Source organism: Equus caballus, chromosome 22 (assembly GCF_041296265.1).
Source record: "Equus caballus isolate H_3958 breed thoroughbred chromosome 22, TB-T2T, whole genome shotgun sequence".
NCBI classification, from domain to species: domain Eukaryota; kingdom Metazoa; phylum Chordata; class Mammalia; order Perissodactyla; family Equidae; genus Equus; species Equus caballus.
Window position 1 is genome coordinate 50,879,693 of NC_091705.1, and position 27,395 is coordinate 50,907,087.

General features: G+C 57.6%; 2 long non-coding RNA genes across 4 annotated transcripts; one reads left to right on the plus strand and one right to left on the minus strand.

The window, feature by feature from the left end:
* Positions 1-1,663: 1,663 nt before the first annotated feature.
* On the plus strand, positions 1,664-26,989 carry LOC111770060 (uncharacterized). Its single transcript, XR_011430953.1, has 6 exons — positions 1,664-2,017; positions 7,668-7,741; positions 16,723-18,472; positions 25,672-25,764; positions 26,099-26,162; positions 26,900-26,989. It is a non-coding gene; the product is annotated as an uncharacterized lncRNA (long non-coding RNA).
* Positions 3,952-10,786, minus strand: LOC138920186 (uncharacterized). Of its 3 annotated transcripts, none has more exons than XR_011430952.1 (4): positions 10,194-10,786; positions 9,082-9,158; positions 6,719-6,809; positions 3,952-6,446 (listed from the first exon to the last, which is right to left on the minus strand). It is a non-coding gene; the product is annotated as an uncharacterized lncRNA (long non-coding RNA). The 3 variants fall into 3 exon arrangements; XR_011430951.1 differs by having other exon boundaries at positions 10,255-10,783; XR_011430950.1 differs by having other exon boundaries at positions 9,082-10,778.
* Positions 26,990-27,395: the final 406 nt, after the last annotated feature.

A 27,395-nucleotide genomic window follows, 5' to 3' on the forward strand; every position in this document is an offset into this window, starting at 1 on the left:
GGGCCGCAGGCTTGGTGACAGCGCTACACGTGGCTCATTCAACATATTTGCCACCTCCCGTGTTGGGGGAAGTCTCTGAGGATCCAGGGACAAGTGGGTCTCAGCCCCAAGCAGTTCCTTTCTGGAAATGCTCTTTGTCATGCCAGAGGCTTCTCTGTGACGGGACAACCATGATGGGGTCAGGTCAGGCTTCCTGAAGAGATGTCCTCTGAGCTGTGCCTCTAGAGGTGATGGGGTCTGGGGTTGGGGTAGAGGACCGTGCAAGTGAGGCTGGTGGGAGAACTGTGAGGTGCCAGAGTGGGTGAAGCGGGGGAGGGGGTGAGGCTGGAGGGCTGGCCCAGCTGCACTGGGAGGAGACCACAAGGGAACTCTATCTGCAGGCAGTGGGGGGCACAGAGGGTTTTAGACAGAGGAGTGACATGGCCACATTTGTGTCCCAAAACAATCATTCTGGATGCTGGTTGGAAGGTGGACCAAATCATTGAGGCTGGCAGTAAGTGGCCCAGCCTGGTGGGGGCGGAAGGCACTGCCAGGCAGGACCTGGGGACAGGCTGAAGGTGGGGGAGGGGAAATATGAATACCAGCAAGCCTGAGGATAGAAGAGTGGTGACATCTGGTGTCAGGAGACCTGGTTGGAGTCTCAGTTGCCAGCTGACACAGTGACCGAGACGCAGAGGGGTCTGTGGGAAGGGGCTTAATGGGTCTCAAGTGCCTCAAACTGAGCTGAGCCCCCGGGAGGCCTCAGTCTGCTTCCTTCTAGCTGCGCAGTGAGGTGTGGAGCTCTGAGGGCAGCACGGGTCAAATCCTACATCTTGAAACAGCAGAGGAGGTTTCCAGGGTTCTTCTGAGGGTGGAGGGGTGTCTGGGCAGCAGAGGCTGCCTGGAGCCGAGAAAGACAATGGACAAGGCAGGAGGGAGCCTGAGGGCTCAGCCTGAGCAGGACACAGCAGCTTGAAGGGCTGTAGGAAATGGTGTCCAGGGGGCTTTGGGGCCTGAGATTTATGTGTGATCTGTGCGGAGGTGTCACCCCTGCAGTGGGGGAGAGTGGATGTGGTGGGCATGAGAGAGTGGACACTCACACGTGGTGCGTGTGCATGTGCTGTGGGCGTGCCTGGGCGTGTGTGTGCACATGTGCACGCGCGTGTGATGGGAGTGCTCCCTCTTGCCTTCCTCTAGTCTCTTCCTTCAGTTTCGCTGAACTTGGCAGCCAGAGTGATTTTACTAAAATCCAGTAGAATCGTGTCATTTCTCTCTCTAAAAGCCTTTAAAAACTAGTCACTAATATATTAATGAATGAAGTGATGTGACCATGTTTGGGTCTGCTTCGCGATGATGCTGCGAATGTGGGTGCAGAACAGACAGAGGACAGTGGTCCCGAGCTGGTCTTTCTTAGGTCTGGTGATGTCCACGTGTGTTCTCTCTACTTCTGTGTATGTTTGACATTTTGTCAGGATAAGTTGCGAAAGACTTTGAAATGTCAAAAAAAGTTTATTGGGTGCCCTGTTGGCTCATCCTTCCAGATTTCCTGTTTTTTATTATCTTTGAACTATTTGATAGCTCTATAACTGCAGGAAATTGATAGTAATGCAAACAATTCTTGTTCGTAGAATTTCATGCAGTGGAAAGCAATCAGTGATTGCTCTTTGGGTATTGACCAGTTTTACATCTACCTACAAATGCATTTCAGGACTCTTGATTGCCCATGTATGCATCTGTGGTTTGGATTCTCCTTTGAACTGGGTTCTAACATTCTACTGGTTTCTGTACTGATGAGTGTTGTTGGTTGAATTCTGTCTGCAAAAAGGATGTGCTGAAGTCCTAACCCCCAGCACCTGTGAATGTGTCCTTATTTGGCAATCAGGTCTTCTCAGATGTGAGTAGTTAAATGGGGTCATACTGGAGTTGGGTCCTTATAAGAAGAGGGAAATTTGGACACAGACACAGAAGACACAGGGAGAATGCCAGGTGACGACGGAGGCAGACAGAGGACACCTGGGGCCACCAGAAGCTGGAAGAGGTGAGGAAGGACTCTTGCTCACAGCCTTTGGAGAGAGTTTGGCCCCACTGACACCTTGATTTTGGAGTTCTGCCTTCCAGAGCTGTGAGGGAATAAATTTCTGTTGTTTTAAGTACTTCCCTCCCTGCCCAGGCTGTGGCACTTTGTTAGGATGGACCCAAGAAACGCATGCAGTGCGCATGGGAGGGGTGTCCCAGGCCTGAGGAAAGGAGCCCAGTGGGAGGCGGGCCTGGGGGATCATGGAGAGGAGTTTGCACTTCTTCCTAAAGGCAGTGGGAGGCTTTTGAAAAACAACTCATTCTAGAAAAAGTTAAAGGATAAGTTTTTGAAGGTAAAGTCATGACCCTCACATCAAAGATTTTGTCTTACTTGTTGTATTAGTTCTAACTCCTGCGGCCGAGAACACGGTGCGTATCTGTGCAGCCACGCTCGGCTCTGCAGAGGCTCCTGGCAGAGGTTGGCCCAGGGCGGGGGCTGGGGTCATGTGGAAGACCCCCTTGTGTTGAAGGTGGAGCCTTAGTGCATCTGCCCTGGATCATTGACTCTTATCATTCAGTCCACGAACGGCAGTGGAAGTGGTTCTGGCAGTCCTGGCTCCAGATGTGTGCATGTGTGTGTGCACATGTGTTTGTGGACATGCTGCAGTGTAGATGGATCACAAGGTGGTAGATGCCCTGGGGGCGAGTGTGCTGCAGTGTAGACACATTGCGGCTGGATGCACTCCGCTGTGTGTGCATTACAGGTCGGATACACTGAGTGTAGTGCAGAGAGGACCCTCTGCAGTGTTGATGTGCTGGCTGCAGTGTAGACACATTGCGGCTGGATGCACTCCGCTGTGTGTGCATTACAGGTCGGATACACTGAGTGTAGTGCAGAGAGGACCCTCTGCAGTGTTGATGTGCTGGCTGCAGTGTAGATGGACCACAGTCTAGACCCTGTGGTGTAGATGCAGGTCTCAGAGTGGACAGTGTGGGCTGTCCAGTCACCACATCCACATGCCGCTGCTCCGAGGCCTCTGTCTGGGCCCACGCTCTGGGCAGAGTGGGAGGCTGGGGCCCTGGGCCAGGGCAGGTGGGGCAAGCCATGATTGTGGGGCTGAAACTCAACCCTGAGCCCAGGTGGAGGTGCCCTGGTGGGGTTGTGTCCTCCTTGGCCAGGCCCCTGTCACACCCTCCTCACTGCACATCCTCATGGCCCCAGGCCTGAGTTCTGCCTGTGCTGGGGGAGCCCTGGGAGCTGGTGGGGGGGTGACAGGCCACATTTCTCTCCGAGGGCCCCTGTCTTGATCCACGGCCTTGTTGGAAAGGGCCTGACGGCTTGTTTCAAGGGCCTGTGGATCATGTTAACCGTCCCACTGCAGGCAGGTCGGGGAGGGGCCTGGCACTGGGTTTTATCCTTTATGTTTAGCTGAAGCACAAGAAACACACTGACACATTCAGATCACCAGTGTGTGCCCCTGTGGACCCTCACAGCAAGCCCCGTACCACACAGAGCGCCACCCGTGACCCCCGGCTTTAACAGGGTCTTCAGGACCCCACTTGCATCCCCAGACTGTGTCTCCTCCCTCATCCGCCAGCGGTGGCAGAGTCTCCTCCAGTTTGCCCACTGGGATGGCTCCCAGGGCTTCTTGAGGGAGTTGGGGGGCCCCCTGTCTGTGGGGCGCTGCGACTTTCTGGGAGTCAGCAGCATGCTCCCACTAGACTCGCCACAGGGCCAACATCCAAAGGAGGGGCAACCTATTGCCCCAGCCCCAACCCCTGACCCTTCAGAATCCCTGGAGTTGTTCCCACCCCGAGGCCCCAGGGTCAGAATCTCTGGGGTTGGCAATAGGACTGGGCATTCAAAAATGTGTATTTAAATATCTTACTATATTTTATTTATCCTTTTTTGAGGAGGCGGAGTAGGTCATACATGCAGATGGTTCAAAGGGAAGAAAGCACAGGAGGAGCCTGGTGCCTCTTGGCGGCCACAGAGCACTGTGGTTTTATGCGTGGCCGCCCCGCCTGTCCATGTAGCGCCGTGGCGGGGAGAGGCTAAGCATGGTGCAGGGCTATCTAGTCCCTTACTGATGGACATTTAGGTTGTTTCCAACCTTTTTTCCCTGGTCAACGGTGCCAAAGATGTCTTTGAACATGTGCATTTCCCAGCGACGAGCACGTCCTAGGATAGACTCCTGAAGTGCTGGGCTAAAGCATGTGTGCAGTTTAAACTTTGAAAGATCTGTTGTCAAATCACCCTCTACAGAGCTCCCCCCAATGCCCGCCCCACAGCAGTGGGTACAGTGCTTTGTCCCCACACCCTCCCAGCATATCCGTGTTAGGAAACCTTGGGATCTTTGCCAACCAAAGAGGTTTAAAAGAGAGACTCTGCAGCTAAAATTGCATTTTCTCTACATGAGTCAGGTTGAACAACTTCTTATATGTTTAAAAGTTGTATTGCCCCTCGTTCTGTAAACTGTTTATATCCTCAACCCATTTTTTTATTGAGTTGTTGGACTTCGTCTTATTGATTTGTACGTAGCAAAGCGTTATCCCTAAATACTTGCAAATATTTTTCCTCATTTGTTATCTGACTTCTGTCTTCATTTAAAGTAGTTTTGCTGTGTAGAAATTTCTTATGATGTGAGGTAACTAATCTTTCATGGTTTGGGCTTCGTGAGCTCGTAATATTCTCCCCATGCCTTCTTCTAGCACTTTTATGGTTATTTTTAAACGTTTAAGTCTTTGACCCATTTAGGATTTATTTTGGTATAAGATCCAAGTTAGGGATCTGTGTCAGTTAGGGTCCAAGTAGGAGGCAGATGTCACCCTCAAATTGGGAAATTTGGGGAGAGCTGAATAAAGGGATCGAGGTGTGGGCAGGGTGTAGAGAAACTACGAAGGGTAAGTCAGGGTCTACCCTTGGACCTGAGAGGATGCAAAGAAGCTGCCCAATGACAGCTGAGACCTGAGGGTTGGGATCCTGCAGGGTGGGGCTGGGGAACATGGGGCTCCTCGTTGGCCAGTCCCAACCAGCAGCCAGGAGGCCGGCAGCTGGCAGGTGCATCTGCAGGTCACTTTCGGCTCTGGGCAGGGCAAAGAAGGGGAGAAGGAGATGTGCCGGATGCCGGATGTGTCCAGCACGGGATGTGAACCAGCTGTTGGATCCACACGTCGCCTTGGGAACAGGCTCTTTGAGGGTCTCCCCGGGGGCTTGGACAGAGCCCGCCGAGGTTGCAGAGTGGAGTTAGGGTTAGAGGGCTCTGGAGGCCACAGGGAAGGGCCTGTGTGGGATGAGCTTGCCATGAGCTGGTCTGGACAAGGCCACGATCTGTCTTTCCAGCCCAGGGCTGTCCCTGGTGAGCAATGCAGAGTGCGCGGTGTTGGTCTTGCGGTGGTGGGGGGCTGATCTGGGGATGTGGAGCTGCACGGAGAAGGTCTGCGGGGATGGGGAGTGTGTGCAGGGTCCCCATCCTCCTCCTAACGGCCTGAGTGAGGACACCATGTGCACCCTCTTTCATTCATTCATTTTTTCATTCATTCATTCGGCACATATGTGTCAAGGCCTTACCAAACAGTTATGATGCTTCTTGACATACAATTCCACATAAAAACATTAAACCATAAATCAGTGTAACAAAGTCCAAAACACTGATGATTTTCCCCAGGATGACTATTTGGAAACTTTTGGGCAAAAAGAAAAATGCCGAATTCTTAGAACAATTGTTTTTGGTGCCCTGATTTGGTGGTTCCCTAAACAATTGTTATGACTTAGAAATTCAGTGCCCAGGTGGGAAGGTGCCCTGCGGTGGCGCCTTGACAGTGCAGACTTGGGGAGAGGGAGTGGGAATTTGGGTCCAGTGCAGATGGCCTAGGGAGAGGGGCTTGGCAGTCGTCCTGTGGGAGCTGCTGCGAGGGCATCCTGGGGCGGGGGTGGGGGCTGCCCAGGGCTACTAAAGATGGCAGTAAGCAGAGCTTGGACAGCATGCGATGTGTGCGGAGGGGGCCCCACGGTCCACGCCCAGGTCAGAGGAGAAGGCGGGGAGGCAAGGAAGCTGGTGGGATGTTCCTCCTGGTGGGAGGCATCCAGGACCAGAGGAGACCCAGCCCTGGGAGACGGCGAGTGCTCTGTCCGGGGTGGCCGGGGTTGGGGGGTGGATCCCAGGGTGGAGATTCACTCTGCTTGTGGAATTTAAATTTGGGGAATCCATGGGGACGCAGGCAGGTATGCAGGGGTGCTGAGGGTGACACAAGAAGACTGTGTGGGAGTGGGCTGAGGGGTTGACCTGCTGCTTGTCTCCAGGCCCCCTGGTTTTCCTGGATGAAGGGGTTGCTGGGACCCTCAGTTTTACACCAGGACAGGCTGGGCAAATCTCAACGGGCTGGTCACCTGCCTGTGTCTTTGCTGCTGATGTGGCTGAGCTTCTCCCTGGGTCTGAGGCGCTGGGGTTCTGCAGGAAAGAGAGAGGGAAGCCAAGTCAAAGTTCAAGCTGCTTCCCCTACCCCAAACCAAGGGAGCCGTGGACACAGAGGGCAGCCCCACCCAGCACGCCCTCCCACTCCCAGGTGAGGTGTCCTGCCTGGTCTGCAAGGCGCCGCTGGACCTGGGCCCCCGGGCCACCTGTTCCCCTGCTCCACCCTGGGCCTTGCCCATCCTTTGAGCTCCTTGGTGGCCATGGCCCTGGTGTGTGGGGAGGGAGGGGAGTCACCTCACCCAGTTTACCTGGAGTGAGGCTTGTTTCTCCTTGTCTGTACAAGGCTAGGCTGCTCTGCATTTTCATGGCAAATTTGTTTTCCGAGCCGCTGTTGAAATTCTGAAAGCAGAGAAAATGCATTTGCTCCATCACCTTTCCGGATGTGACAAGTCCTATAAAATCTATTAAAGCCTTTAATGAAATCCCTGCTCAGAGCTGCTCCTTGAATGAAGGTGGAATCGGAATTTAAATTAAAATGTTGTTTTTGTAGTCTGTCTGCTTTGCCTGGGAAGAAATTAAAGGGACAGCTTACCTTTCTGCCGTCATTCTCAGGCTTGGTGGGTGCCGGGCTTGGCGGCCCTCTGACCAGGTGCTGGGGGCCTTCCTCCAATGTCTGGGGGAGGCGTGGGCTGGCACAGAGGCAGCAGCTGTCCCCACACCCGAGACAGAGGATGCCATACAGAGGAGAAGGCAGGTGCACCTGCAGGCCAGGTAGCCACTTGGCACTGGAGACAGATGTGTTTACTTACAAGAAGATGCAGCCCCTGTGCTCATAGAGCCACAGTCTGGGGCAGATAGGCTCACTCACTCGGAATAGTGCCAATGCCCAGAAGGGAGAGCAAGAGCAATTACGGGGCTGAGGCTGTCGGGGGTGGCTGTGGGAGGGTCAGTGCAAGGTGGAAACACTTGAGCTCCTTTGGTTAGGATGGGGCAGGGAACAACATCCCAGACAGGCGACTGCCCGTGGGAAGGCCGTGCAGGAGGCAGGGTGGGGCCGGGGCAGTGAGAAGGCCCTCATACCGTTCCTTCTCCCCATGAGCTAAGTCCTGCCCTGAGGACTTCAAACACGCTCAGCAGTGTGTCCTTAAGAAGTAAACCCAGGGCCTGTCAGCTTCTGTCTCTCTTCACAGAGAGTTCTGCAGAGTCTGCTGCTCCAAGGGCTCTGCTGACTCCTCCTCACCCTCTCTCCTCTGCCAGGCACCCCTGGCTGGAGGGGGAGACAGACATCGACCGGAAGAGCTGGAAGACCTGGCGTTGCGCAGCGGCCTTGGGTGAGTGTGCGTATGGACAGCGGTGTGAAAACACACACAGGGCACCAAAAAGATGCTATTCTTTCCTGTTTTCCAGGCTGGCAACATCACCCCCTTCCTTCTATGATGAAAAGGAGTTCTAAAAAACAGTCAAAACATGTTTGAAGTGTGTTGCAGCTAAGAGCTATGAAGCAGCTGCAGGGGGGAGGCCCAGGGACCCCCATTGTGGGCAGGGGAACTGCATAAGCAGCGAGTGTGGGCCAGTTCAGGGGAGAAGATGCAAAGAGTCACAACTGAAGGAAAGTGGGAGCCCCAGCTGGGTGTGGACATTTGTGAGACGCCAACTACTCCCTAAATGTGGTGGAAATGCTTACAAGTCAACAATAATCACAACTGAACAGAAGAAAAGGGCTGCATGGGACGTGCAGAGACGAGCTTTCCAGAGTGGAGGTGGGGAAGTGGTTTTGGGGAGCCATGCATGTTGCCTCGGTCTGTCCCCAGAAGAAGCCTTGCAGGTGTGGAGCCACCTGTGAGCAGCAGGGACCCTGGTGCCACCCTTGTGGCTTGGTGGGGTGGAGGGTGCGGCATAGCCAGCAAGTTTCCTCCAGTGTGAAGGGCACCACCAGGGCTATTTGGCATGGAGGATGTTCCAGGCCCAGAATCCTCAGGGACCAAGACCAGGGAAAAGCCTCTCCCGCCCTCGTGACGTCCTCAGGTTCTGGGTCTTTGGCCAGTCACTGGCAGCTTGAGGGTGTGGTGCCTCCGCCTGTCTTGAGGCTTTCTCCACTGGCCCAAATCGTATGAAAAGACACCCAACTTCACTAGTAACTGGGAAACACAAGAGGGTGGCAAAATTGAAAACTCGGATCCCCCAAGCATGGGTGAGTGGATGTGAAGTGGTGAATTTCATGCTGTGGCAGGAGTGTGACCAACATGAGCACTGGAGAGCCTCATCTGCAGCACCCAGGGTCATCCGAGTCCCCCAGGGTCGTCTGAGTCCCCTAGGGTCATCTGAGTTCCCCAGGGTCATTGTGACACCCAGGGTCATCCACAGCAGCCAGAGGCAAGAAGATAGGGTCATTGAAAGTGTACTTGTCATGACAAAAAAGTGGACCTGGGTATCCCTCAGCAGAAAAACACAGAGGTGTGGCTTATTCATTCTAGGTAATGCCACACAGGTTAAAATCAGCCAGATCAGCTCTGATTCACCTCAAAAATAATGTTGAGAGATAAAAGCAAGTTGCAAAGGGTTTGGCTCTGCGTGATCACATTAATGTAATCTGCAAAGAACGTCATGTGTTGTTCTTAGATGTGTATGTAGATAGTACAACTATGAAAACATGCAGAGAGATGATACGCACCCATCTCAGAGATGATCCCTCAGGGGAGCATGGCGAAGGCCTGAGTGTTCCCCACCATCTGTTTGAACATTTTCACACTTAAAAATTAAAAAAAAAAAAAAAAAAGGTTGTGGGGGATGGAATGAGGAGGTAGCATCCTGAAGGAAGTTTACCCCCAGGTGGTGGAGGGAGCGAGCAGGCACTGGTGGGGCTGGGAAGAGGGAGGACTTCAAGGGTTCCAGGCAGGATTTGGCAGGAGGATGAGCTGAAGAGAAGGGAGAGAGGCCAGGGCACAGGCATCTGGGGGGGCCAGCGGCCAGACACCAGGGGCCAGGGGACAGGCAGGACTAGGTTTCTGGCCTCAAGGTGGGCTGGTGCTGAGCAGGTCACAATGAGTCAGGAGGACACTTCTGGAAACCTGGAGCTCAGGTGAGGACACATACCTGCAGCGTGCCGCAGACTCTGGGCAGTAGAGACAACGTGTGGCCCAGGGAGGGGTCAGGCCCTCTCCATCCAGGCTTCAGGGGTCAGGTACTGGGTCGGGATAGGGCTGGGCATAGAGATATGGGGTAGAGAGGGCTGGAGATCTGCAGAGCTGAGAGCACGCTTAATTACGCGTCATATAGAAGGCGGTTCATGAAGCAAACAGAGTGTTAAAGGCTGGCTCAATCATGGAGAGTCGTTTCCTGTGGCTCAACAAGTTTATAATAAACAGTGAAACTTTTATTTATGGCACAGCTGCTAATTGCACAGTAAACATTTTTTCATCAAGCAATTGCTGTTTACTCATTTGCCAATCAGCTCATTATCCAGCCACCTCTCTCCGTGCTCCCAGTATTCCCACTTCCCAAACCCTGTTGTTTGTAAGGATTCCCCCTGCAGCTGTCCTCCAGGCCACCATGGCTCCAAGGCTGTGCCCACTCACCTCCTGGGGGGGGGTCATCCCTCCTCCCCAGCCGGTTCAAGCCCTGCTCTGTCCTGCTGCCCATGCTCTAAGTCGGGGCTCCTCATGACCAGCCCTGACCCTGGAGGCCCTGCACGATAGCCCTGCTGACCTGTCCCGACTGCCCTTCCTTCTCTGGCTCCTGAGCCTTATGGCCCCCAGGGCAAGCCTTGCCTCCCTCTCTCCTCACCTTTATCATAGCCCCTCAGCTTGCCTGGAAATGTTGAGGGAGGTCTCCAATCTGTTCATACCTTCATTCATTTCTTTATTCAGCCTTCACCACCTCTGGTGTACGGGACATGCCATCAATCCTTCTCTGGGCCGGGCCCCTCAGGAGCTCTTGTCCATTCCTTCCCACGTGTCCTGTGCAGGCTGGCCACAGAGTGAGCCCAAGTGGAGCTGAAGCAATGTGGAGTGTGAACTGGTCGATCCCCTGGGTGGAACAGACCTCTCACCCAGCACTTGGACATCATGACGCCTTGTGGCCATGACCGGAGCAGCACTGGTCACACACTGGTGGGGCTCTGCTGCTCTCCACCCGGGGGCGGGCCACAGGACGGGCCTCTGGGGACTGAGTAAGCCCCCAGCTGTTTGGGACAACTGCGTGTGTGTGTTGGAAGGGCAGGCTTAAGAAGGAGATAGTAGGCTTTGTAGTAATAGAGGATTTGGACGCTTGCATACTGATTGGAGAAAGAAAAACCTGTGCCTGTGTGGGCATCCTGAACTGGTAAGGGGTCATTCATACTGCTCTCCTTCCCAAATGTTTCTGGGCCCCTTCTCTTGGGGTCCAGGGGAGGATGTGGCTCAGGCCTGCTTTCTGGGCTCCTAGTTGTTGGGTAACAGAGCTGTCATAACTGCACTGAAGTGCAGCAGGCACACAGAGGGCTGTGGGAATCTGGGGGCCCTGGGACCCCTGTGCTCAGCCCTGGGCCTGAAGTTTGCTGAGTGGACCAGTGGACCAGTTGACCAGCAGGTTGGGCTGTATGCAGCCCAGAGGCCCGGTGTGTGTGTGGGGGCGCCTCAGATCTGCTTGTGGATTCCACACGTGTAAGGGAGACTGTGGCCTGTCCTGCCCACAGTCACCCCTGCCTCTGTCTTGTCCTGGGCCTGGACACTCCCTGGGTTTGAGTCTGGTCCCTTCCCCCTCTGCCCACCAGTCCCAACTCCAAGCCTGGCAGGGGCTGGACTGGGTCTGGCGTCAGGACACAAAGAGCCACTAGGCTGAGGCTCTGAGCAGCCTAGGGGCTTCGGCTCAGGCTGGGGGATGCGCCGCTGACGTCTCACAACATCTTCTTCCTTCGTTCCCCCTAGACTCTGTTTTCAATCAGTTCAATTAGTACAAGCTTAAAGCACTTAGGGAGAATTAGTGCCAGGCTGTGCAGAGACACTCGTGCCCCCGCCTGCCCCGTCCCCCTTGTCTCCCACCCAGGCCTGTCCTGCTTCTCCTGGAGATCCCACTCTGGCCCGACCTTCTCTCCAGGGCCTGCAGAGGGGAGGGTGGGCAGCCCAGGAGAGAGACCTGGAGACACAGGCCCTGAGATGGGACAGGGGCAGGGGACAAGGAGAGGATAACCCGCTACCCCGGAGACCCTGGGCCTGGGCTTGCTCGTAGAGGAGGCAAAGCAAGGATGCTGGTTAGAAGCTCAGCCCCTGAGCCAGGGTGCCGGGTGCAAATTCAGGGCCGTGACTCTAGCCAGCCCCTCCTCTCTGCGCCTCCCCCTCCGCTTCCCCCTCTGTCTCACCCCCTTCTTCCTTCCCCTCCTTTCCCTCACTCCCTCTCCCATCCGTGCCTGTCTCCCTCCCTCCCTCTCCCTGACCTCCCTTGCAGGGAGAAAGAGGAGGATTCAGTCCCTGCCCTCGGGGTGTGGGTGAGTTTGTCTGTGATGCTCCTGCTCACAGCTGCTCCCACTTCTGTGATCTCTGGGGAGAGGGAAGGAGTCTGCTGCAGTTTTCTAGGGTGGGGGAAATGTGCCAGTCTCTGCCCCCCCCTGTGGTTTCCAGCGACCCCCAGCCTGGTACCCCTTGCTCCCCTCCATGAGATGGGGATGTGTGCCTCAGAAGGAAGCCTCTGCACTCTGCACACCAGGGTGAGTAGGTGCCAGCCCTGTGCCCTGCATGTGGCGAAGGTTTTCTGAGCCAGCTCCAGAGCCTCTTAGAGGAGGTGACCTCTCTGTGCTGCAGACCCCCTGGTCAGAGGCCTGGGCCCCTCCTCCAGGCGAGTAGATGGAGGGGGAGCAGGGCAGGTGCAGTGCCCAACTTTGCAGACAGAGCCCTTTGTATCGGGACCCACCCACCCCTCCCCAAGCCTTCCGGCCCTGCCCCTCCCCACTCCCCCAGCCTCTCAAAGAAGGCCTGTTCTCGCATCCTTCTCTGGGAGATCCCCCACCAGTGCAGCCTCCCTCAGATGTGTGCACTGGGGGTGTCAGCAGTCCTACCAGTGTCCTTCCTTCCTTCATTCATCCACACTGATTTGGAACTGTGAGCAGGCCTTGAGCTGGGCGCTGCGTAAGACAGACCCACGCTGCCCCTTATCTTCTCCCTGAGGAGTTGGATGCTGGACAAATGATTACACAATTACTTGTGCAATTCCATCTGTGATCAGGGCTACCAGGAGGAGGGGCCCAGGGGCCCAGAGAACTCCAAGGACACCCTGACCTATCTGGAAGCTTCCCAGAGAGGGCTTAGCAGGAGGATCCAGGGGAAGGAGCTGGTAGGGCAAAGCCTGGGAGGTAGGAGGGAGCAAACCTGAATGTGGCTTAGCTCAGGGGAGAAAGGGGATGGGTTGAGGCCCGAAGGGGGTCCTGCCAGCAGGTGGAGGCCTGTGTATTTGTCCTGAAGTGATGGGGCCTGACAGGGGTGCGCAGGACAGGGTGGTGCTGCTGTCAGTGGGTGTAGGGAGGGGCGGGGCATGGGCAGGGGGAGGGGAAAGCCCCAGCTGTTCTCTAGCCAAGGAAGGTGCAAGCCTGATTCTGCAGGGACACCTTCCCATGCCCTCACGCATCACGGGGCCAAGCACGGCAGGCCGACACGGCCCTCTGTAGACAGCTGAAATGGTCTGAGGGGGGCACTGGAGGTGTTTGCACCTCAACAGCAGGAGATGAAGGAGACCAGCCCACTTGTTAAACTGACACCTGTGTCCAACCTTCCCTGTCCTGCTCTGGCTGTCCATGGCCACGCCCCGTGGCAGCCTTCCCTGGACCCCATCACACTGAACTCCAGCACACGCAGGTAGCCATGTCTCACGTTGCCACTGAGCACGTGAGTGCACCCAGGAGAGTCTCCCAAGGAAGGGATGCCGAGGGGTATGAGGCAGTGGGCTCCAGAACTGTGGACCTCACTACCCAGTAAAAGTCCATTAGAAGTGGTTGGACCACCCACGGAGCTGCTGTGAGGGGCCAGCCTGGCGGCAGTGCAGCTTTAAGATAACATGTTCTGCTGTGGCAGCCTGGGGTTCCCCAGCGAGGACATACACACTGCTTGTCAAGCCGTGCTGTGGCAGGTGTCCTACATATAAAATAGAGGAAGATGGGCACAGATGTTAGCTCAGGGCCAATCTTCTTCAGCAAAAGGAGGAGTAGTGGTGGTGGAAGTTAGCTCAGGGCTAATCTTCCTCAAAAAAAAGAGCTACGAACTTATGTTACTGTCTGTTCAAAACAGAAAGTGTGTTAGATGCCCCTCACCTAAAAGGGCATCATCTCAAATCCAGGGTAACTCTTCATGTTGGAGACATTTCCCTTCATCGAAACCTCCTTTCTGATCTTGTGCACTCGTTCCTGGAGTTGAAGACATTCTGGGTAGGGAGGAGCTGCTTCCTGACCCCCACTCCCAGCTCCACTGAGGGCTTCTGTACACGTGCAGGATGAGACCAGAGGAAGGTGGAGGGACCTCAAGGATGCTTAATGGCCAGGATGTTCCCTCTCTGGTGCTCTCTGTTTCCATTACAAGTTTTCACTTCCTAATGATGCAATTTCTAACGTAACAGCCCTACATTGTAGGATAACTGTGAAAACCACCAAAGAGAGGCCGGAAGATAAAGACAGTTTGGATCATCATCTGCAGAAGGCAGTCACTGCAGGTAGCTTGTGGGTGAGCCTGTGGATGCCCCTGAGGCTCATCTTTGAGGGAGACACCCAGCAGGCACTGCAGGTATTCATGCAGGTCATGCTGGGCTCAGGACAGACACCTGCGCAGAGCAGACCAGATGCGTGTCTCGCAGGGCTCCCAGCCGAGCAGGAGAGGCACAAACAGAGGCATGCCTATGCACAGGAAGATGAGTGCAGTGAGGGGACCACATCCAGAGCAGAGGGCTCTAACCACTGGCCAAGAGGTCCACAGGCCTCTGAAGGAGCTGAGACCTTGAGATGCAGCCTGTCCCCTCAGCAGTGGGCACTGGAGAGTGTCCCAGCTATGGCCAGTATGTGCAAAGGCCTGTGGGAGGAGGCGACTCAAGAAGCCTCTGTCGGGGGGACACGCATGGCTCACCTCAGGGAAGGCCTCTTACTCTGAGGAGGGGAATGTAGGGAACATGCTGGGCCCTGGGTGGAGAGGGAGTGGACACCAGTGGGGATGGGTGGGGAGGGCTGGACCTCAGCCTGTACCCAGGCACACCCACTAGCTGGGAGCTGATAGAGGCTGGTCCACATGGCACCCTCTCGTGGTTGTGGGGCTAGATCTGTAGCTCTTGTGCTTTCTTTAGCCCCATTCCCTTCATGGGGGCAGGAATGGTGGGTGCACATGTGTGCAGTTGCACTCACAGACATGCGTGCACACACACATGTGCACACCTAGATGTGCACATTTGCAGGCACGCACACACATGCACACATAAATGTGCATGTACACTTGTACAAGATGTGTATACACAGACATGTAACCACAGGTGTGCACACATAGTGCACGTGCAGATGTGCACACAGATGTGCACACGTGTCCACACACAACGCATGTACAAACAGCCCCACTGTGCAGCTCTGCCTCTGCCACTTGCTGTTACTTCTCCCTGTTGTGGGTTCTCCTTTGAGACGGTGGGAGCGCAGGAATGGAAGTGTGTTCTCTCGAGGCAGAAGCCCTGGCTTCAACTCCTGGCTGTCTTCTCTGGGCTTAGTTTCCAGTCTGTGGCCGGGGGATTCTGGAATCTTGCTCACAGGCTGCTGGAGGGAGTCAGTGCACATGGGCAAGGGGCTGGCGCTGGCTGCTGGGAGCTGCTGTCAAAGACGGTCATTATGCAAGACCAGGGGTCTGCTGCCCTGTTTCTGTGCTCTGCGACCCAGGAGTTGGGTGGATGGGCTCCTGGCCTGAGAAGGGGAGGGGCTCTGTTGTGGGTGTGCTGGGGATTTATGGGCAAGTGTCACTTCCCCCCAGTGGGTGGCAGTACTGGGTTCAGCCTCATATGGAGCATGACCTCGAATGCTCCCTCTTGTGCTGTCCTCCCTGGAGCCAGGTCCCTGGTGGGCCAATCCCCCACAGACTCCACACAGTCCAGGAGACTTTTGGGAGAACTTCTGGTCAAAAGGCCAAGTGACCGGGTAGAGTGGGGTCAGGATTAGGCAACTGATCGAGGCTGGTCTACACGGGGCCCTCTTGTAGGGGTGGGGCTAGGGTGAGGGTTAGGGTCAGGAGGGTCCCAGTGAGCTGAGAACTTTCACCTCTGAACTCTGGTTCAAGGACAAAGTTTGGCTGGGTTGGGGCTCCAGCATGCTTGGATGGGCCCTGGGAGCCCAGCCACTAGGCCCCCAAGATGACTGATTCACCACAGGGCAACTCTGTCTTCTGTCCCCTGCAGGGTGGTCAGCGTGAGGCCACCATGGGGTCAGGCTGGCAGTCAGTGCTGAAGCGTCTTACTGCTGTAGCACAGCCCCTCCTGTGGCTGACACGGCTGCTGGTGTCCCCACTCCCCGGCGAGCCTGGCTTTGTGCTCTGTGCCCTGAGAGCTGGGAGTGGGCAGAACATGCTGATCAGGCAGCTTCGGAGGCGGACACCCAGAGCAGTGCTCCCGTTTCTGACCACAGAATATGGTTTCCACCTTGTCTGCCACTTTCTTGCCTGCTGAAACGTGGGTGACTGAGCACGGGGTCCATAGACGTCTGGGGCAGCTGGGGCAGGTTGTGAGGGGCTGCTACAGAGTTTCTTCTGTCTGGTGGTGGCTTCCCCATCCCTTTTCTTGGCTCCATGAGGGGCACAGAGACCCAGATGATGCACAGCAACTCTCCCTGAAGCAGGTGAACTCTGCACCTCCCTGTCTTCGTCTTCATTCATTCAGGAAGCAGGCGAGCACTCTTCTTGGTGTCCGGGTGCAGTGTGGAGAATGGGCAGGCTCTGCTCTGGGTCGGAGGTGGTGGAGGAATGGTGGGCCCTGCTCTGTGGAGGGGGTCATGGAGAACAGTCAGGCCGACACACAGTCCAGGGTCAGCAAGGCTGGGGTGAGTGTGAGGATGTGAGAGAGCAGAGTCTGGGGCGGCTGGACTGGCGTCAGGAAGGCCTCTCGAGGAGGGAAGGGACCAGCCGTGGGACGGGGAGAGCCTCAGCACGGGGGACTGCAAGGCCAGGGCTGTGGCGGGGGCACGCAGAGGGAGATACAGGGAGCCATAGCTGGACATAGGGCCCCAGCCACAGGAGTGAGGGGAAGGGTCTCCGTGGGCAGCCACTCGGGGGCCTGAGCAAGACGTGAGGCAATCTGCCCTGGGAGAGCTCAGGAGACAGTCTGTTCCTTCATTCAACAGGTACTTAACAAGTGTCTCAGGGTTAGAACCCTCTCGCCCATGGAGCTTGTGCCTCAGTCGGGGGAGACAACCACACACCCAAACGTCCAAGTTGTTCCACGTTCCAGGCTGGTAAATGCTGGGGACTGCAGGGTAGTGGCCCTGAGGCACTCAGGTTGCTCAGAACCGGCCTTCTTGGGAAGTCGCAGCTCAAGAACACCCAGGCAGGAGGCTGGGGTGGCTGCTGGGGAGGGTGGGCACGGCAGGCCATTCGGTCCCCTGGGTGGCAGGGCCTGGGCTGAGGATGAGTCCAGAATTGGCTTTGGAGTCAAGACAAGAAGAGGACATGGCAGCCCGCCCCTGCAGGAGGGGCCCCGGCCAGCCCCAGCCCCTCTGTCCACAGGATGCTTGTTGGCTGCCAGGAGCTTCCAGGATGAAGTTGAAGGTAGAGGTGGCAACTGCAACCTACAGCACCAGTCACGGATACGTCTCCTCTGCTGGTTTGCTGTTCACCTTCTCCGTGGCACTGGGAGAAAGCAGCTTTTTGCAAACATCGGTGACGAAGGTTCAAAGGTTTGGTCGCACAAAGGGAAGCTACGGTGTGGTGGGAGTTTGCAGCCTGCCTGTTGATTTGGAGCCTCATGTGTGTTGGGAGTCTTCTTTGATTGAGAAGCTGGTGGCAGGCAATGCCCCATGTTTCTGGGTGCCCCTCAGAGTCAGGTGTGAGGGGTCCGTCTGTGCACCTTGGATGTCCAGCTGAATCTCAGCCGCCTTGAATCTGATCCCAGGGCTTTGTGTGGTCTCAGGAATCTGCATATCTGCTGGCCCCACCTCCTGCACCCCTGTGTGTGCACATGCAAGTCTGTTCCAGGCTCCGGTGCTGCATGCGCTCTGTATGATGCTGTGGGACATCGGCAGGGTTTTCGAGCTTCCAGCAAGTCCACCTTGGCTGACGCAGGACGGGGTACCAGTGTCATGGCTCCGTTGTGGCCAATTCGATGGACCACAGAAAAGCCCTTTACCCTTTCTGAGCCCCAAAGCAGGTAGAAGCAGTCCTCTGGAAACGCAGTGGCAACCTGCTGTGATGCCTGTAAGCCGGTGCCTGCTGGGGCTCAGCTCATGGTCACCGTGACCACTTTCCTGACATTCTCTATCGTTGCCCTCCTCTTCAGCGCCCTGCTCATATCTGGTCCACTCAACCTCCCTCTCCCTGGGCCCTGCGTGAGATTTGCATACAGGTGCCCCTGCCTGGTGCAGCTGAAGGGGTGGGGATGGGGTGAGCAGCCCATGCTAGGAGGGCCAGCAGCACAGAACACATGTGGTGGGAAAATGGCTACTCGGAATGTGGGTTTTATTTCCCTGCCACCTCCTCAGAGCTGCCTCCTGACTCCTGTGCCAGATGGGAGAGGTGGGCTCTGGTATTTGGGGCCCTTTGGTATTAGCTCCCCCTGGAGCCTTGTCACCTTTAGTCACTGTCCAAGCCTCAGTTCCTGGTCTATAATTGGGGGGATGGAGGCATGGGGAACAGCCTACAAGAGCTTGTGTAAGGAGGAACCCAGGCCCTGCACCTGCTGGAGATGGACTGCCCAGGCCCCTGGAGGACCCCTCCACCCAGGCTGCACTTGCACAAAGGCCTCCTGTGAAGACTTCCAGGGCTCCCTCCAGACGGGTGGTGCTCAACTAGGCAGGACTGCGAGCCTCGACAGGGCCACCCACAAACCCTGATGTCACTGTGTGTCTGAAGTGTTTTTATAAATCCAGCAATTATCTGGTGAGTAGTCCAACTCTAAAATAGGTTGAATTTTAAAATGTAAATGTTGGACATGCACCCCGGTTTTTGCGATACCACTCTGGAATTCTTTGCCTTCTGACAGCCTGGGAGCCTCATGGATCAGAGGTGTCTCACTCTCCTGATTTTCTCAGGTCCTGGTTACCCACCTTGGTGAAGGTCGGGGAAGGTTCTGGCTCATAGCACCTGCTTCCCAGTCACCTCTGGGTCCTCTTCCGTTAGCCTCTTCCGAATCTCCCACCCCAGCCTGTGCTCCTGGGGCCAGGGCTGCCCATGTTCTGTTGGCCTGCCCCTCTTTCATTCTAGATTCAGCAGTGCCCAGACGTTGGGGTTGAGGTTGATGTTGTCATCCAGGCCTCTGGTTGGGCATGGGGCTGCCTTGCCTGGATGTGTCCTGGGCTCTTGGTGTGCATGTGTGTGGTGGGGATCAGGTATGTAGGGGCATGCGGATTGTTACTCTGGTGGCCTCCAATGAGCCATGTCCCCTGTATCCACAGCTGAAGTAGCCCCTCCCTCAAGTACTGATCTGCACCAGCAAATCTGATGCACCCATCCATCCATCCATCCATCCACACCCACCCATCATCTGTCTATCCACCCACATACCTACCCATCCATCCATACATCCACCCATCTATCCATCAATCTATCCATCCATTCATCCATCCATCCACCCACCCACCTATCCACCCATCCATCCATTCATCCATCCACCCACCCACCCACCCATCCATCCATCCATCCACCTATCCATCCACCCACCCAACCATCCATCCATCCATCCACCCACCCACCCATCCACCCATCCACCCACCCATCCACCCATCCACCCACCCATCCATCCATACATCCATCCACCCACCCACCCATACACCCATCCACCCACCCATCCACCCATCCACCCACCCATCCATCCATCCATCCATCCACCCACCCATACACCCATCCACCCACCCATCCACCCATCCACCCATCCACCCACCCATCCATCCATACATCCATCCACCCACCCACCCATACACCCATCCACCCACCCATCCACCCATCCACCCACCCATCCATCCATACATCCATCCACCCACCCACTCAACCATCCACCCACCCACCCATCCATCCATCCACGCATCCATTCATCCATTCGTCCATGCACTCCTGGATGGCAGACTTGGGGCCTGGAAAGGTCAGGACTATTGATGGGCTCATCGCAGCCTTATCAGCAGGTTCAGGGTTCTGGGATGTGTGCATGTTTGTGAGTGTGGTGGGGGTAGGAGGACTGCAGAGGGTTGCAAGGTTCCAAGCTGCTCTAACCTGTGAAGACTGTGATATCTAGAGCTTGAATTGGGTTGGAATCCAGGGGAAGTGTGGCCTTGGGACCCTGGGTAGAGCTGTTAGGCCTGGCCTGATTCAGGTCCACTGGTCAGTTGGGCACTCCTAGGCTGACCAGGCCCAAATACCTGGAGGCCCTCTGGTCAGCGTTCCCTCTAGTTGTCCTGGTGGATGTGTCTTTCAGCCACCTGCCCAGGGCCCCTCAGCCATCCCAGCTGCCCGCCACCCTTCTGGCTTTGCTTATGTTCCCATCAGATGTCTCCTGCTCACTCTGGGGCTGGGACTAGAGTGAGGCAGTTGGGGCTTCAACACCAACCCCACCCTGGCCCTCCTTCTCCCCTAAAAGTTAGGGTGGGACCTCTCCCTTCCCAGAGGCTTTCACCCTGGGAGCTTTCTCCCAGTGAACTCCCACTTGGGGAAGGCACCACTGAGGCCTCTCCTTGTGGTGCAGAAGGCCCAGATCCCGCCTTGGGCTCCAGATGGTCCTGGGCTCCAGTCCCACCTCTGCCCTGAGCTGTGGGCCCTTTCCCCTTCTGAGCCACGTCTGCAAGTTGGGAACAACACTGTTGACCTTGCTGGGGACCCCATGCATGGAGGTGCACGAGCTAGGCATAGATGGGGTGTTCATCTTCCTCAGGGGCTGGAACCGTGGGTCAGGTGACCAGCTGGGATGACTACCTTGCTCCCTTGGTGGGGCTAGTATGCTTGTTGGGATGATGGGAGAGCTGGCACCAGGATCTGACCCCACTACCTGCTTCACTGAGGGCTCCAGCTGCCTTTTCTCACTGCTGGGCTCCGGGGCCCCAGCTGGGCCAGGGCGGGGGGTGGGGGCGGGTGGGAGGCGGGGAGGCCCTTGCCCCAGGGCACCATGTGAGACTGGTGGGCTGGCCAGGTCTGTCCCCTCCCTCCTTGCTCACCCAGGAAGCTGCTCCTGTCACACCCAGAGCGTGTGGCTGGCTCTTGGTCTCTAGCGCTGGGTGTGGCTGGAACCACCCCAGGATCAGTGTGTCCCGGGCTCCAGCCTGGGCATCTCAGAACTGAGTCTTGGGAGGGAGGGTTTCTGCTGACGTGGCCAGGACATGGCTGTCCCCAGATCTTGCTGAAGCCAGCCCGTGCCCGCAGCTGCACCAAGCTCTGTCCTTGCTTCAGTGGGGCCAAAGTGTTCGGGCGAAGGTGTTTCTCTCCTGGGCTCTGCGGGGGCACCCTCATGACCTGTCTCTTGTGGATGCTCTTGTGGCCACTAAGAAGCAGACGCCACCAGCCCAGCCTGCCATGGCAACCACCTGGGCCTCGCTCTCCGTCCGGGTCCCTGATTGGCTTTATCTCTGAGGCCATCTGTTCTTGGAGCAGAATTCCAAAGCCGTTTAAACAGAACCTGGAGTAGGGCAAGGAGCTGAGCCTGTCCTGCACGCAAGTGCACACACACACGAAGCACACAAAGCACACGCAAACAAGCGCACACACGCACACGTGGACGCACACACAAACAAATTGCGGCCCCTGCAGGGTGCCAGGCCATGAAAGGGGCAAAATTGGGGGAGGTTCTGTCTCCCTGGCAGACAGGCATCTCCTCCCCGCCCCCATGCGGGGAGCCCGGCTGCCGGTACATGTGCCTCAGCCGTCAATGTCTGTTCTCCTGTCCTCATGGCTCCATCGGAGAACCTTGGAAGGGCCCTCGGACCCAGCCTGCCTCTGCTTGGTCCCCAACGCAGCCTCCCCACACAGTGCCTGTGTGCAGCTCAAGGTCCCAGGCCTGGGGCCCTGACTCTGGCCCTCCCAATGCTGCCTCTCCTGCTCGTGGGGCTACTGGTCACCTTCCTGCTCCTACTGGTCAGATGATCACCTATCATGTCCGCTTCTCGGTCCTGGCATGACCAGGTGGCTTCCAGGCCCCGACACCTACCAGGAAAACAAGAACAGCCCTCAACTGCTCACTCTCTGTCCCTCACTCCCTGTCCCTCACTCTCCGTCCCTCACTCCCTGTCCCCTCTCTCTCAGTCCCTCACTCCCTGTCCCCTCACTCTCCGTCCCTCACTCCCTGTCCCTCACTCCCTGTCCCTCACTCCCTGTCCCTCACTCCCTGTCCCTCACTCTCCGTCCCTCACTCTCCGTCCCTCACTCCCTGTCCCTCACTCCCTGTCCCTCACTCCCTGTCCCCTCACTCCCCGTCCCTCACTCCCCGTCCCTCACTCCCCGTCCCTCACTCCCCGTCCCTCACTCCCCGTCCCTCACTCCCTGTCCCTCACTCCCTGTCCCTCACTCCCTGTCCCCTCACTCTCCGTCCCTCACTCCCTGTCCCTCACTCTCCGTCCCTCACTCCCTGTCCCTCACTCCCTGTCCCCTCACTCCCCGTCCCTCACTCCCCGTCCCTCACTCCCTGTCCCTCACTCCCTGTCCCTCACTCCCTGTCCCCTCACTCCCTGTCCCTTACTCCCTGTCCCTCACTCCCTGTCCTTCACTCCCTGTCCCTCACTCCCTGTCCCCTCACTCCCTGTCCCTCACTCCCTGTCCCTCACTCCCTGTCCCCTCACTCTCCGTCCCTCACTCCCTGTCCCCTCACTCCCTGTCCCTCACTCCCTGTCCCCTCACTCTCCGTCCCTCACTCCCTGTCCCTCACTCCCTGCCCGTCACTCCCTGTCCCCTCACTCTCCGTCCCTCACTCCCTGTCCCTCACTCCCTGTCCCCTCACTCCCTGTCCCTCACTCCCTGTCCCCTCTCTCTCTGTCCCTCACTCCCTGCCCCTCACTCTCCGTCCCTCACTCCCTGTCCCTCACTCCCTGTCCCCTCACTCCCTGTCCCTCACTCCCTGTCCCCTCACTCTTCGTCCCTCACTCCCTGTCCCTCACTCCCTGCCCCTCACTCTCCGTCCCTCACTCCCTGTCCCTCACTCCCTGTCCCCTCACTCCCTGTCCCTCACTCCCTGCCCCTCACTCTCCGTCCCTCACTCCCTGTCCCTCACTCCCTGTCCCTCACTCCCTGTCCCCTCACTCTCCGTCCCTCACTCCCTGTCCCTCACTCCCTGTCCCCTCACTCCCTGCCCCTCACTCCCTGTCCCTCACTCCCTGTCCCCTCACTCCCTGTCCCTCACTCTCAGTCCCTCACTCCCTGTCCCTCACAGCCTGTCCCTCACTCCCTGTCCCTCACTCCCTGTCCCCTCACTCTCCGTCCCTCACTCCCTGTCCCTCACTCCCTGTCCCCTCACTCCCTGCCCCTCACTCCCTGTCCCTCACTCCCTGTCCCCTCACTCCCTGTCCCTCACTCTCAGTCCCTCACTCCCTGTCCCTCACAGCCTGTCCCTCACTCCCTGCCCCTCACTCCCTGTCCCCTCTCTCTCTGTCCCTCACTCCCTGCCCCTCACTCTCCGTCCCTCACTCCCTGCCCCTCACTCCCTGTCCCTCACTCCCTGTCCCCTCACTCCCTGTCCCTCACTCCCTGTCCCCTCACTCTCCGTCCCTCACTCCCTGTCCCTCACTCCCTGTCCCCTCACTCCCTGTCCCCTCACTCCCTGTCCCTCACTCCCTGTCCCCTCACTCTCCGTCCCTCACTCCCTGTCCCTCACTCCCTGTCCCCTCACTCCCTGTCCCCTCACTCCCTGTCCCTCACTCCCTGCCCCTCACTCCCTGTCCCTCTCTCCCTGTCCCTCACTCTCCGTCCCTCACTCCCTGTCCCTCACTCCCTGTCCCCTCACTCCCTGTCCCCTCACTCCCTGTCCCTCTCTCCCAGTCCCTCACTCCCTGTCCCTCACTCCCTGCCCCTCACTCCCTGTCCCTTACTCCCTGTCCCCTCACTCTCTTACCCCTCTCCCTCTGTCCCCGTCCCTGATTCCTGCCCTCATCCTCCTTCTCCTGCATAGTCTGGGGTCATTTCAGGTCCTTGTTGTCACCTCAATGCAGGGGGTTTCTCTCTCCCCTCGCAGTTTGCTGCCCCCCTTATTGGCTGCCGATTGCCCCTGGGTCTTGCTGCATCTGCTGTGAGGGGCGCCGTGTCCCCAGGAGCATTGGGTCTGGCCCTACTCAGGCCCAGCCTTCTGCTCACCCTGGCTGTTCCGGGGCATCCTTTCTGCTGTTCAATCTCCCAGATAACGTGGCCACTGACCCTCATGGGGCCCCAGTACTGCTGGATGGCTGCTTCCCAGGCGATGTCCCCTCTTTGTGCTTGGCGACGGGTGGCACCTAGTGTCCCCTCTGTGCTGCCCACTGTGCTCTGAGAGGCCTCGGTGGCCCTGGTCATGCTGAGTAGGTAGGGTGCCCCTGTGGCAGATCCAAGGGACATCAAGAGTGCACTTCTAGGCAGGTCTAACTACAGCCATGGGTCTGGGCGCCAGGCTGCATTGCCATGGCCCGAGGCTGCAGTGCCCCCAGGACCACCTGAGAGCCGCACCTGTTGGAACCTCAATCGAAACAGAGCAGTGGCAGGTGATGTCTAAGGGTGGCTTGCCCTGTCTACCTGTCAGGCGGTAGCAGGGTCCCTCGCCCCATGGAGCCCTAGAGAGAGGCTGGGCTGATGGCTGCCTGCCACAGATGGGACCCTCCCAGAGGACCAATGTGGCCAGAGGCAAACGCTCTCAGACTCCATGGGGCCCACATGTCCAGCAGGCCCCCGGGGACGTGTGGGCCTGGGCCTCTGTGCTGTCCTGCTGGCCCCTGAGTACCTGCAGCCGGAGCAGGACCCTTGTGGAGCCCCTGCAGCCTGGGTCCTCAGAGCGTATTGGACCCGGTCTCTGAACCCGCTTTTCTTGTGTGAAGGATGAGAAGCCTTTGGTTTTGTCAGAGGAAACGCAGGAGCATTCCCAGACCCCCACTGTTACTTTAAATAACCCGGCTCAACTCAAAGAACCCGGTTTCCCAGGTTAGGGAGTCCTGACTGGGTGGAGGGAGCTGGATTGCTAACCGCAGAGGGCACCTGGTGTCTGTGGTGCCGTGGGAAGCCTTGGGCTTCCTGGGAGTCTCCTGGGTTGGGAGGCCATCAGCCATGACTTAGCTGGGGACCCACAGGGCAGTTGTCTCTATCTTCCTCACTTTGTAGACGAGGAAACTGAGTCATGGAAGGGTTGGATAGCTCGCCCAAGGTCATTTGTCTGTAAGCACATCAGTCACTGCAGCCTAGGTACAGTGACGGACCCAGAGGGGATCTCTCACCTTGCCCCAGCAGCATCTGTAGCTGCCTTCACCCATTTTGCCTCTGCTCTGCCCCCATCGGCACCTCCCCTCATCTGCCCCACCTGCACCTATTTGCCCCTCCTGCCCCCATCTGCCCCTGCCCCCATCTGCCCCTCCTGTCCCCATCTGCCCCTGCCCCCATCTGCCCCTCCTGCCCCCATCTGCCCCTGCCCCCATCTGCCCCTCCTGTCCCCATCTGCCCCTGCCCCCATCTGCCCCTGCCCCCATCTGCCCCTCCTGCCCCCATCTGCCCCTGTCCCCATCTGCCCCTCCTGCCCCCATCTGCCCCTGTCCCCCATTTGTCCCTCCAACCCCCATCTGCCCCTGCCCCCATCTGCCCCTTCCCCCCATCAACCTCTCCTGCCCCATCTGCCCCTGCCCCCCATCTGCCCCTGTCCCCCATTTGCCCCTCCAACCCCCATCTGCCCCAACCCCATCTGCCTCTCTTGCCCCCATCTGCCCCTGCCTCCATCTGCCCCTGACCCCCATCTGCCCCTGTCCCCCATTTGCCCCTCCAACCCCCATCTCCCCCTGTGCCCCATCTGCCCCTGGCCCCCATCTGCCCCTGCCCCCCATTTGCCCCTCCTGCACCCGTCTGCCCCTGCTCCCCCTCTTTCCACACATGCTCACCAGCTTATGGGCAGGTTCACCCCTTCATTGCTGTCCTCTAACCAGATGACTCACCTTTATTTCCAGCCTGATCTTGGCCCTGAGCCTCAGACTGGAACCCATGTCCTGAGGACAACAGAGCTCATCCCACAAGCCGGCCCTCCCCAGGTCCCCCACTCAGTAAGTGCGCTGCTCCCAACCAATGGCTCAGACTGAATCCTGGAGTCCCACATAGCCCTTGCTGTGCCCTGGCTCCACACCCAAACTCTTAGCAGGCCAGCCCTTCCCCCAGCCCATATTCCAACATGGGCACACTTCTCTTTGGACCCCCACCTGTCCCTTTCCCAAACTAACTTTTCTCAGTGGAGGCCTCACTGCAGACGTGGAGACATTCAACTGTTTGCTGGCAGTCACAGGGCTGTGAGGGGACAGGGGCAGCCCAGGCTCTGTCCAGATCTGCCTCCTCCTGGCTCCAGGGCAGTGAAACCTGACCTCTCAACACCCATCCCTCCAGCTTGCAAGGCACTCGCCTCTGGACTGAGTGGATGGTCCTCGCTACCCTCGGACTTCACTTAAAGGTTAGTCTGTGAGGACAGGCACTGGCAGTTCTTTTTCCCAACCTCACCACCCCAGGGGCCAGCTTTGAGGCCTTCTGCTCTAAAGGAATTTTCCAGAAGGGGCCTTGGGCCTCGTCTGCCCCCTCCCACCTCCCAGGGATCCATCTTTGGGCCCTTTCATGGCCTGAGAGAACCCTGCGCAGCCAGACTGCATCCAGGCCTCTACCTGTCAGGGTCAGACATGTGTACACAGGTGGGCTAGTCCCCAGAACTGAGGATGGGATGGAGACCTCCCCAGGAGGTCATACCAGAGTCACCTCAGTGCTGAGTGGGATCTTCCTTCCAGCATTAGGGCAAGCTGGGTGGAGGCTGGGAGTGTCTAGTAGGGTCCGGCAATGGCCAAACTCTGTTGTCCCAAAGGGCCCTGGTGGGCAGTGAAGGAGCGAGGAATCATCCCAGAAAGGTCTCCCCCACTCCCCACTCCACTCCCTGCACCCCCCTAGCCGGTCTGGAGGAGCTGTGGGAGGTCTAAACCCAAGTTCCTTCCCTGCTCCCTTGAGGCCCACCCCTCCTAACCCTCCATCCCCGAGGGAGTTGGTTCTTCATCCCCCCTTCACCTCCCCCCACACAAAGGCTCCCCACCTGGGTTGGTGGGGAATCCGTAGTTCAGGGGCCTGCCCTTCCACAGCTATGATTGTGTTGGGGGAGGCAAGCCTCCACAGACCTGATCCCACCCCACCCTGACTGTCTCCCACCAGGTTTCTGGTCTGATTTGGTCTGGGGTGAGAGAGGAAAAGTGGGAAGGAGGAGAAAGGTGATGTGGGTAGGGGTAAGGGGGAGGGAAGGGGTAGGGAGAAAGTGGGGGAGGGAAGTGGGGGGAGGAGGAAGGGGAGGGGGAGGAGAATGGAAGGGGAAAGGGAACTTGGGGGAGGGGAGAAGGGGTGGGCAGGGGAGGGAAAGTCTCCCCAGGAAGGGCCCCTCCCCTCCTCACTTGTTAGTCCATTAGTGTGGGGGGCTGTGTCTTTGCTCCCCCCACCTGCAAGCAGGGCTCATTGTCTGGGGCCCATTGTGTGGGAAAGAAAGCCTCATTGGCAGGGCATCAGTTTGTGATCATCTGCTCCCTGGCCCCGATTGGCTGGATGAGAAGAGGGCTTCCCAGGGCGTGGGGACACAGAAGTTTGTGCAGCAACTTTTTCCGGCATGAAGTGACCGTGTGTCCAGCTTCGGAGTGGAGGTGTGCCCGCCCAGCCAGGA